Here is an 8,735-nt window from a genome sequence, read left to right on the forward strand (position 1 = left end):
TCAATGAGTTTTTTTTTTTGTATCTTCGTTGACAGGTTTTTTGTCTTGCTTTCATTTACCATCATCAGAATCAGGAGCTCTCTTTCGTTCTTTCAATAACAATTTACTCCTCCTCCTCCTTCTCCTCTTCCTCATCCTCCTCCTCCTTCTCCTTCTCCTTCTCCTTCTTCTCCTTCTCCTCCTCATCTTCCTCCTCCTCCTCCTCTCATTTCTCCTACCATTTTGCTTCCCATCAGAAGTCTGCTTCTGGCTTTCCCAGAAGCGAAACTGGATATGATTTTGCGTTTCGTATTAAACGCCTTGATTGCTTTAGTTGATGCTGATGGTAACTGTATTTTTTGTCTTTATTTTTTGTTAAGTTTGCTCCACTGAAAAAATGGATTCCTTGAGGCTTTGTGGTCAAAGTAACTTCAAAATTAGTCTAGTGAAATTCGTATTAGAAGAAATGGCTTCTAATTTTTGGTTAGTAAATGTTTGGTTTTCAAAATAACCTTCATTCTATGCTGAGTGAAGTTAACTATGATGCAACAACTGGTGGAGCATTTGTAAAGATTCCTTCAAATCAGCATTATAATAGAGTCTTAAATCAAATCATCAACTAGATCCTCCATATGCCCTCCCTTCTCTGTGAATTACCACGTGAATTCCCATTCTTCGCCCCTCCCTGGAGGGGAATTCATTTCCATCTTTTCAAAGCCCACCCCCCTTCTCCCTAACCCGCGGTTCCCCCTTTGGGGATCTCCACTCTTCGTTCCTCACCTTTGGGGATTCAATTTCAGCTATTTCAAATATGCATCGGTAACTACCCACTTCTGGGAATCCCCATTCCCTGTTCCCCTAAGGTGGGAATTCTTTCCTATTCCCTCCTCAGATAGGAAATCTCCTCCACTTCTAAGTCTCTTCTCCTCAGTTCGATGATCTTGACATATTGGGATGTCTTAGTTTTTTAGACTCCTGTAAAGTGGGAATACAAAAATGTCTTCTACAGGATGCAAATCCCCATTCCATGTTTTATATAAAGTGGAAATCTACAAATACACGGCGCTCGAAATTGGGAATTGTCATCCTCGACCACTACAAAGTGGGAATCCACCTTCCCTCTTCTCTTTGTAGAGGGTCTCCCTTTTACTTGTTACCTACAAAATGGGAATCCATATTCCCTCTTCCCTTAAAAGAGGAATTCCCAATTATCCGTTACCTACAAAGTGGGAATTCGAATTCCCGCCCATGTAAAAAAATAAGAACCCGAATTCCAAATTCCCTTTATGTAAGCAATGGGAATTTTCTCTCATACACACTTCCATCTCGAAACCGCACTCTTCTCTCTCTCTCTCTCTCTCTCTCTCTCTCTCGCCACCCTGTAAGATTGCAAAAAATATATATATACAACCAATCTCATCCCATCTCTACCCAACCACTCCTTCAAAACACTACCCCCTTCTCCCCCTCCCCTACTCTCTCTCGCTCTTCCAGAAGCATAATTTTCCAGCAAACTCATCACACGCTTCAAGCACCGAGAGAGTCTCTTGAAGGTTTCCTAATCTCTTTCTGGAATAAACAGCAAAGATATTTTTTCCTCCATGCCTTGTCATCCTGAGAGGGTATCACAGGAAAACTTTTCTTCCCTCCGTTTTCTATCTTTCTTCTTCTTCTTCTCTTCTTCTTCTTCTTCTTCAAAACTATCTTCGGGACTTGAGGACCACAACCGAGATTTTGGCGAAGTCTCGTCATAGCCAAGAATTTTGATAAATCGAATTTTAATCCTATCCTAAATTTTATAGACATGACAGTCGTTGCTTATTTTACCAAGACCTTGATAAACTCTGATATAATGACCAAAACTTCACCGGAATTGGTAATAACAAAGAACCCATTACAAATTGGTGATAATAAACACTTTGAGTAGAACTGGGTACAATTAAGACTTTGATGAATCCTCCTTATAACCGACAGTTTGGTAAACCTAGAGTACAACCTTGGCTTATCCAAACCTTATAATAATCATTACTTTGATAAACCCTAGTTAGAACCAAGGCTGTTAAACCTTAGCTGTAACTAAAACACCAAAAAACCTCCAGGGAAAAAAACCTTTTTCATAATCAAGATCTCGCAAGAAAAAAAAGAAAAAAAGTCTTGCAAGTAACCATTGCTTGAAGAAACAGTGGTTATAACCAGAATTTCCTCAATCCTGGTTACAACCAGAAATTCCTCGACCAAGAACTCAACAGAGGCAGGTCCTGACCTAAGACTTCAGTTAACTTGGTTATAACAAAGGCTTTGATAACCAGTAAATCCAGTATACCTTTGTTATTAAGAAGACATGATAATCATTCACTGAAATAACGACTTCGAAAAATTTTTATATAACCGAGGCTCTGATATCCTTTGGTTATAACCAAGACCTCAATAAACAATGGTTATAAGGAAGACATCAGTAAACCATGGCTATAACCAAGACTTCAAAAGACTTGGTTATAACCAGGACTTCAAAAGTCTGGTTATAACAAGACTTCAAAAGACTTGGTTATAACCAAGACTTCAAAAGACTTGGTTATAACCAAGACTTCAAAAGACTTGGTTATAACCAAGACTTCAAAAGACTGGTTATAACCAAACCTTAATAAAATCTTGTTATATCCAGGACTTGACATACATGCATCATTAAAAGGCTTCAGTAAAAATTTGTTACAAATAAAAGTTGTAATCATGACTGCGTTGTGAGTTTGTTGCACTGAAGACTTCGATGGAACCTTGCATTTTTGTATTAAGTAGTTTTTATTTCTTATTTTGATTTTTAAAAATAAAATGGAATAGATGAGCTGGTGATAATTCAGTGTCAAGTCATAAGAGAACATTGTTGTAATTCTCTTCATTTGAGGATGGGAATAATTTCAAACTGTATTATTACTATTATTATTATTATTTTTTTTTTTTTTTTTTTTTTGCTCTATCACAGTCCTCCAATTCGACTGGGTGGTATTTATAGTGTGGGGTTCCGAGTTGCATCCTGCCTCCTTAGGAGTCCATCACTTTTCTTACTATGTGTGCCGTTTCTAGGATCACACTCTTCTGCATGAGTCCTGGAGCTACTTCAGCCTCTAGTTTTTCTAGATTCCTTTTCAGGGATCTTGGGATCGTGCCTAGTATTCCTATTATTATGGGTACAATTTCCACTGGCATATCCCATATCCTTCTTATTTCTATTTTCAGATCTTGATACTTATCCATTTTTTCCCTCTCTTTCTCTTCAACTCTGGTGTCCCATGGTATTGCGACATCAATGAGTGATACTTTCTTCTTGACTTTGTCAATCAACGTCACGTCTGGTCTGTTTGCACGTATCACTCTATCCGTTCTGATACCATAGTCCCAGAGGATCTTTGCCTGATCGTTTTCTATTACTCCCTCAGGTTGGTGCTCGTACCACTTATTACTGCAAGGTAGCTGATGTTTCTTGCACAGGCTCCAGTGGAGGGCTTTTGCCACTGAATCATGCCTCTTTTTGTACTGGTTCTGTGCAAGTGCCGGGCATTCACTTGCTATGTGGTTTATGGTTTCATTTTTCGTATTGCACTTCCTACATATGGGAGAGATGTTATTTCCATCTATCGTTCTTTGAACATATCTGGTTCTTAGGGCCTGATCTTGTGCCGCTGTTATCATTCCTTCAGTTTCCTTCTTTAGCTCTCCCCTCTGTAGCCATTGCCATGTGTCATCGCTGGCTAGTTCTTTAGTCTGTCTCATGTATTGTCCGTGCATTGGTTTGTTGTGCCAGTCCTCTGTTCTTTCTGTCTTTCTCCTGTCTCTGTATATTTCTGGGTCTTCGTCTACTTTTATTAGTCCTTCTTCCCATGCAATCTTTAGCCACTCGTCTTCACTGGTTTTCAGATATTGCCCCAGTGCTCTGTTTTCGATGTTGACGCAGTCCTCTATACTTAGTAGTCCTCTCCCTCCTTCCTTTCGTGTTATGTATAGTCTGTCCGTATTTGCTCTTGGGTGTAGTGCTTTGTGTATTGTCATATGTTTCCTGGTTTTCTGAATCTATGCTGCGGAGTTCTGCCTTCGTCCATTCCACTATTCCTGCGCTGTATCTGATTACTGGCACTGCCCATATGTTTATGCTTTTATCATATTTACCGGCGTTGAGTTTTGACTTGAGTATCGCCTTGAGTCTCTGCATATATTCTTTCCTGATTGTGTCCTTCATCTCTTGGTGTTTTATATCCCCTCCCTCCATTATTCCCAGGTATTTGTATCCTGTCTCATCTATGTGTTTGATGTTGCTCCCATCTGGTAGCTTTATCCCTTTAGTTCTCGTTACTTTGCCTTTTTGTATGTTGACTAAGGCACATTTTTCTATTCCAAACTCGATCCTGATGTCCCCAGATAGAATCCTTACAGTCTGGATTAGGGTGTCTATTTCCTTGATGCTCTTACCATACAGCTTGATGTCGTCCATGAACATCAGATGGTTGATTCTGTTGCCTCTTTTCTTGAGTTGGTACCCGGCATCCATCTTCTGTAGTACTTTTGTAATGGGAATCATGGCTACTACGAAGAGTAGTGGGGACAGTGAGTCGCCCTGGAAGATCCCTCTCCTGATATTAACCTCTGCTAGTCTTATTCCAGAGCTTGTAAGTATTGTATTCCAGTTGCGCATTGTATTTTTGAGGAAGCTGATGGTGTTTTCCTCTGCCCCATATATTTTCAGGCATTCTATTAGCCATGTGTGTGGCATCATGTCGAAGGCATCTTATAGTCTATCCATGCCATGCTTAGGTTGGTTTTCCTTCTCCTACTGTTCTTCATTACCATTTTGTCTATCAGGAGCTGGTCTTTTGTGCCCCTACACTTCCTTCTGCAGCCTTTCTGTTGGTGGGGGATGGTGTTTGTCTCTCTAGGTAGTTGTATAGCCTTTCACTGATGATACCTGTTAGTAACTTCCACATTATTGGTAGGCAGGTGATAGGCCTGTAGTTACTGGCTATATTTCCCTTACTCTTGTCTTTTTGTACTAAGGATGTTCTTCCTGTGGTCATCCATTATTATTATTATTATTATTATTATTATTATTATTATTATTATTATTATTATTATTACTCGAAGAACACAAATATGTGTAAGATAAATATTCAGAAAATCATTAACTTTGAAAAACAAGCTTTCACGGAACAAAGAATACCAAATAAATAAAGAGATCTATTAACAAACAAACACTAACATATATATATACTGACACGTAGCAATGTATTAAGCAATTCAGAAAAACTCGGGCCGTTGTCTGCGATGCTTTGAAGAAGAATTGCATCCTCTCTTCGAATCACAAATCGGGATTAATTAAAATTGCCACCAAAAATGGACGACATACACCCCCATTTGCCTCCGGTATTCGTATCACGCCAGATGGCAGACAAGGATCTATCACGCAGCAAGAGATGAAATGTCCCAGGGACTGAGGAACGCGGAGAGGATGAGTATTAGTAGTAGTTTTTGTAGCAGTCACGCCTTTCCAACGGCCCACCCTCATCTCCCCCCAATCATCACTTTACGCTCGATAATGTTTATGTCCCAATTACGGTCTTCTCGAGACGTCTGGTGAGCGAACAATACCGGCAATTCGCGAAGAATTACGACAAATCCGTCACTGATTAAGAGCCGCGTCTGTTATAGTGGTACCTGTGACTAGGACCGTAAAGTGATATTTGATAAAACAAGTCTTCAGTCGCTTGCTTATTATCGTTTTTGGGCATGACTTGGGTATTGCCCCCCTTTTTTTCCTTAAGTAATGATGCACTCTCTCTCTCTCTCTCTCTCTCTCTCTCTCTGTACATGGCAATCATAGTAATTTCTCTCTCTCTCTCTCTCTTCACAAAGACATACTCCGTTATTAATTAATAAGTGCTCACACACACAAATACACAAACACACACTATATATGTATGTATATATGTATGTATATACATATATATATTATATACACACATTATATATACATACATACATATATATATACCAATTAAGATATATTCCCTAATACCAGATAACCCAGAATCAATCAATCAGCGTATACACAATTACTGAATACACCACAATATCTTGAGACGCGAATTCCAAGAAGAACGATTTTCTCTCTTTCTCAAAACCGCAGGAGTATAATGGACGTGGAACAATGTCTTCCCACTGACTGGGATGGGAATGGATTCCGAACCGCTAATTATACGCGGGATTCCGAAACACTCCAACATGAGCCAGGTTAGACTCGATCCAGCGGAAGGGCACACCACTTGACCTCCTAATTAGGGCATCTCTCTCTCTCTCTCTCTCTCTCTCTCTCTCTCTCACTTGGTAAAAACTGATTTTTCCACTTTTAGCTTAATAAGTACACTATTGCCCACAGAATGTTCGATGTTTATTTTGGGGAAGCTAGTTCCTTCCTCTCTCTCTCTCTCTCTCTCTCTCTCTCTCTCTCTCTCTCTCTCTCCCTGTTATCATAATGGTGCTATAAACCTAATCACTATGGAGTTGATTGTCAGTGTGACCTTCACCATTGGCGATAATGAAAACAATGAAAATACTTGGAATACGATCGTCATCATTATGATCATCATCAATAAGAACGATAATGATGAAAATAATGATAATGAAGTTAACTAGAGATATAATTGCAAATGGCAGCTGAATGCATAACGCCACTCATTATATGTAAAGGTTAAATAAAAATAAAAATGAGCATAAGTCTGCACGTCGCAAGAATAAATAGCAGATAACCTAATCATCATCATTACATTTACATGGAATAGTATTTGAGAGGCCTCTGTTGGTTGTGCTGAGTCCAGATGCGTACAGCAGGCCTCTTTCATTCCCTTTGAAACCCTACTAAATTCACGGGCCTTCTATCAGGCAAGAGCCCGCGCTGCGGTAAGGCCGGCTTCATATAACTTTGTTAACAAAATATGAAAATTAAACGAGAATAGACATTTCATAATTGATCTAGAAATTCTACTGCGTTTTACACTGTAGTCATAATTACGATCACTTGTGTACCTACACCGTCGGAACACTGTGTAATATAAGAGAGAGTCAGGATGGCAAGTATAGAGAGAGAGAGAGACAGACAGACAGACAGACAGACTGTAGTTGTTACATATAGAGAGAAAATATGGCAAAACATTTCCTGTCTATTATGATTATTATCATATGTAGAAGTGATATGATTACTATACTCTGTTTTTTTTCATCTGTCCATCCGGCTGTGGGGTTTTTGTATGGTAACACTGCGTCCCGGGCTTTAAATAGTTACGCTACGTGTAAGTTTTAGGTAAATAAAAGGATATTTGGGTGTACATTTGCAACTGAAAAGTGTTTTAATAATTTACTGTATGCGAATTACACCATTAATATTCGAAATAGGTTATTGTTATTATTGTTGAATGTAAGCTCCCTTTTCGGGGTGGCGAATGGAACAGCCAGACGCAGTGGCGGGAAAACTGCTTCTCTCGCTGTTCACTACGGCAAGATGTCAACGTATTACTTCATTATACGTAAGTATATCAGTATGTACTGTTAATTTTTATAAAGTGCGTTTCAGCCAGATACGATATGACGTAACTTGGTTTAGCATCTGTTTGATGGAATTTGCGTCTGGCTGTTCCATTCGCCACCCCGAAAAGGCAGCTTACATTCGACAATAATAACAATATTCTATTTCGAATATTAACGGTGTAATTCGCAACCAGTAAATTATTAAAACACTTTTCAGTTGCAAATGTACAACCAGATATCCTTTATTTACCTAAACTTACACAGCGTAACTATTTCAAGCCCGGGACGCAGTGTTACCATACAAAAACACCACTGGCGGATGGACAGATGAAAAAAAACAGAGTATAGTAATGATATAATTATCATTATTATTCAAAATGTATACATACATTATGCAAGTTTAACTCTGTTTTTCGATCGAACTAATTCTATATATTTGATGAAAAAGAAGGGATTGGAATCACCATCAAGAGGGAATTTACACAAAAAGAAGGGGTTGCCGCCCCCCCTCCCCAATACCCCTCAGGAGGGTAAAACGAGGGGTAGCGGTGCTCCAGGGGTGAAGGAAAGTGTGGGGGATGTTGCAGACGGGAAGGGGTTCTGAGAGAGAAGGAGGGGGGGGGGGTGTTGTTGTTAAGGTCTAATTTAGAGTCACATTACTGCCTCCTGTGTGTGAGTCTAACTATGTGAGTTGCAAGGGAAAGTGTAGCATTCCCCTTCCCCTTCCCCCCCCTGGGGAGGGAAGAGGACGGACTGGGGGAGAAGAGGACAAGAGGGAGGTAAGGTGGGGGGGGGGAAGGGGGTGGGGGGAGGGGGGGAAAAAGGGAAACCCCCACCCCCTCGAGTTTAATCGCTGGCGAAAATTGCCTCTTTGGAAACATTCCCCTGTTTCAGAATCTCTCCGAAACAGGCCAAGTTTATCCTTATGGAAGAATTTTATTCCTTTATTCCTTCAACGGCTTTATTCGTGGCAACTCACAGGAAACAAGGGCCAACGACCACCTCATTCGCACTCGATGATTGTTCTCTAGTGAGCCTCTGTTTATTCTTTTATTGGCAGGGATCATACACTGTTTCTTTAATAGTTGGCATTTGATCCTACATTATTCTTTCATTCATAAGCAGGTGATCCTACATTATTCTTTAAATGGCAGGTGATCCCACAATATTCTGTAAATGGTAGGTGAGACCCT

The sequence above is a fragment of the Macrobrachium nipponense genome, chromosome 33 (genome assembly GCF_015104395.2).
Source record: "Macrobrachium nipponense isolate FS-2020 chromosome 33, ASM1510439v2, whole genome shotgun sequence".
Taxonomy (NCBI): Eukaryota; Metazoa; Arthropoda; class Malacostraca; order Decapoda; family Palaemonidae; genus Macrobrachium; species Macrobrachium nipponense.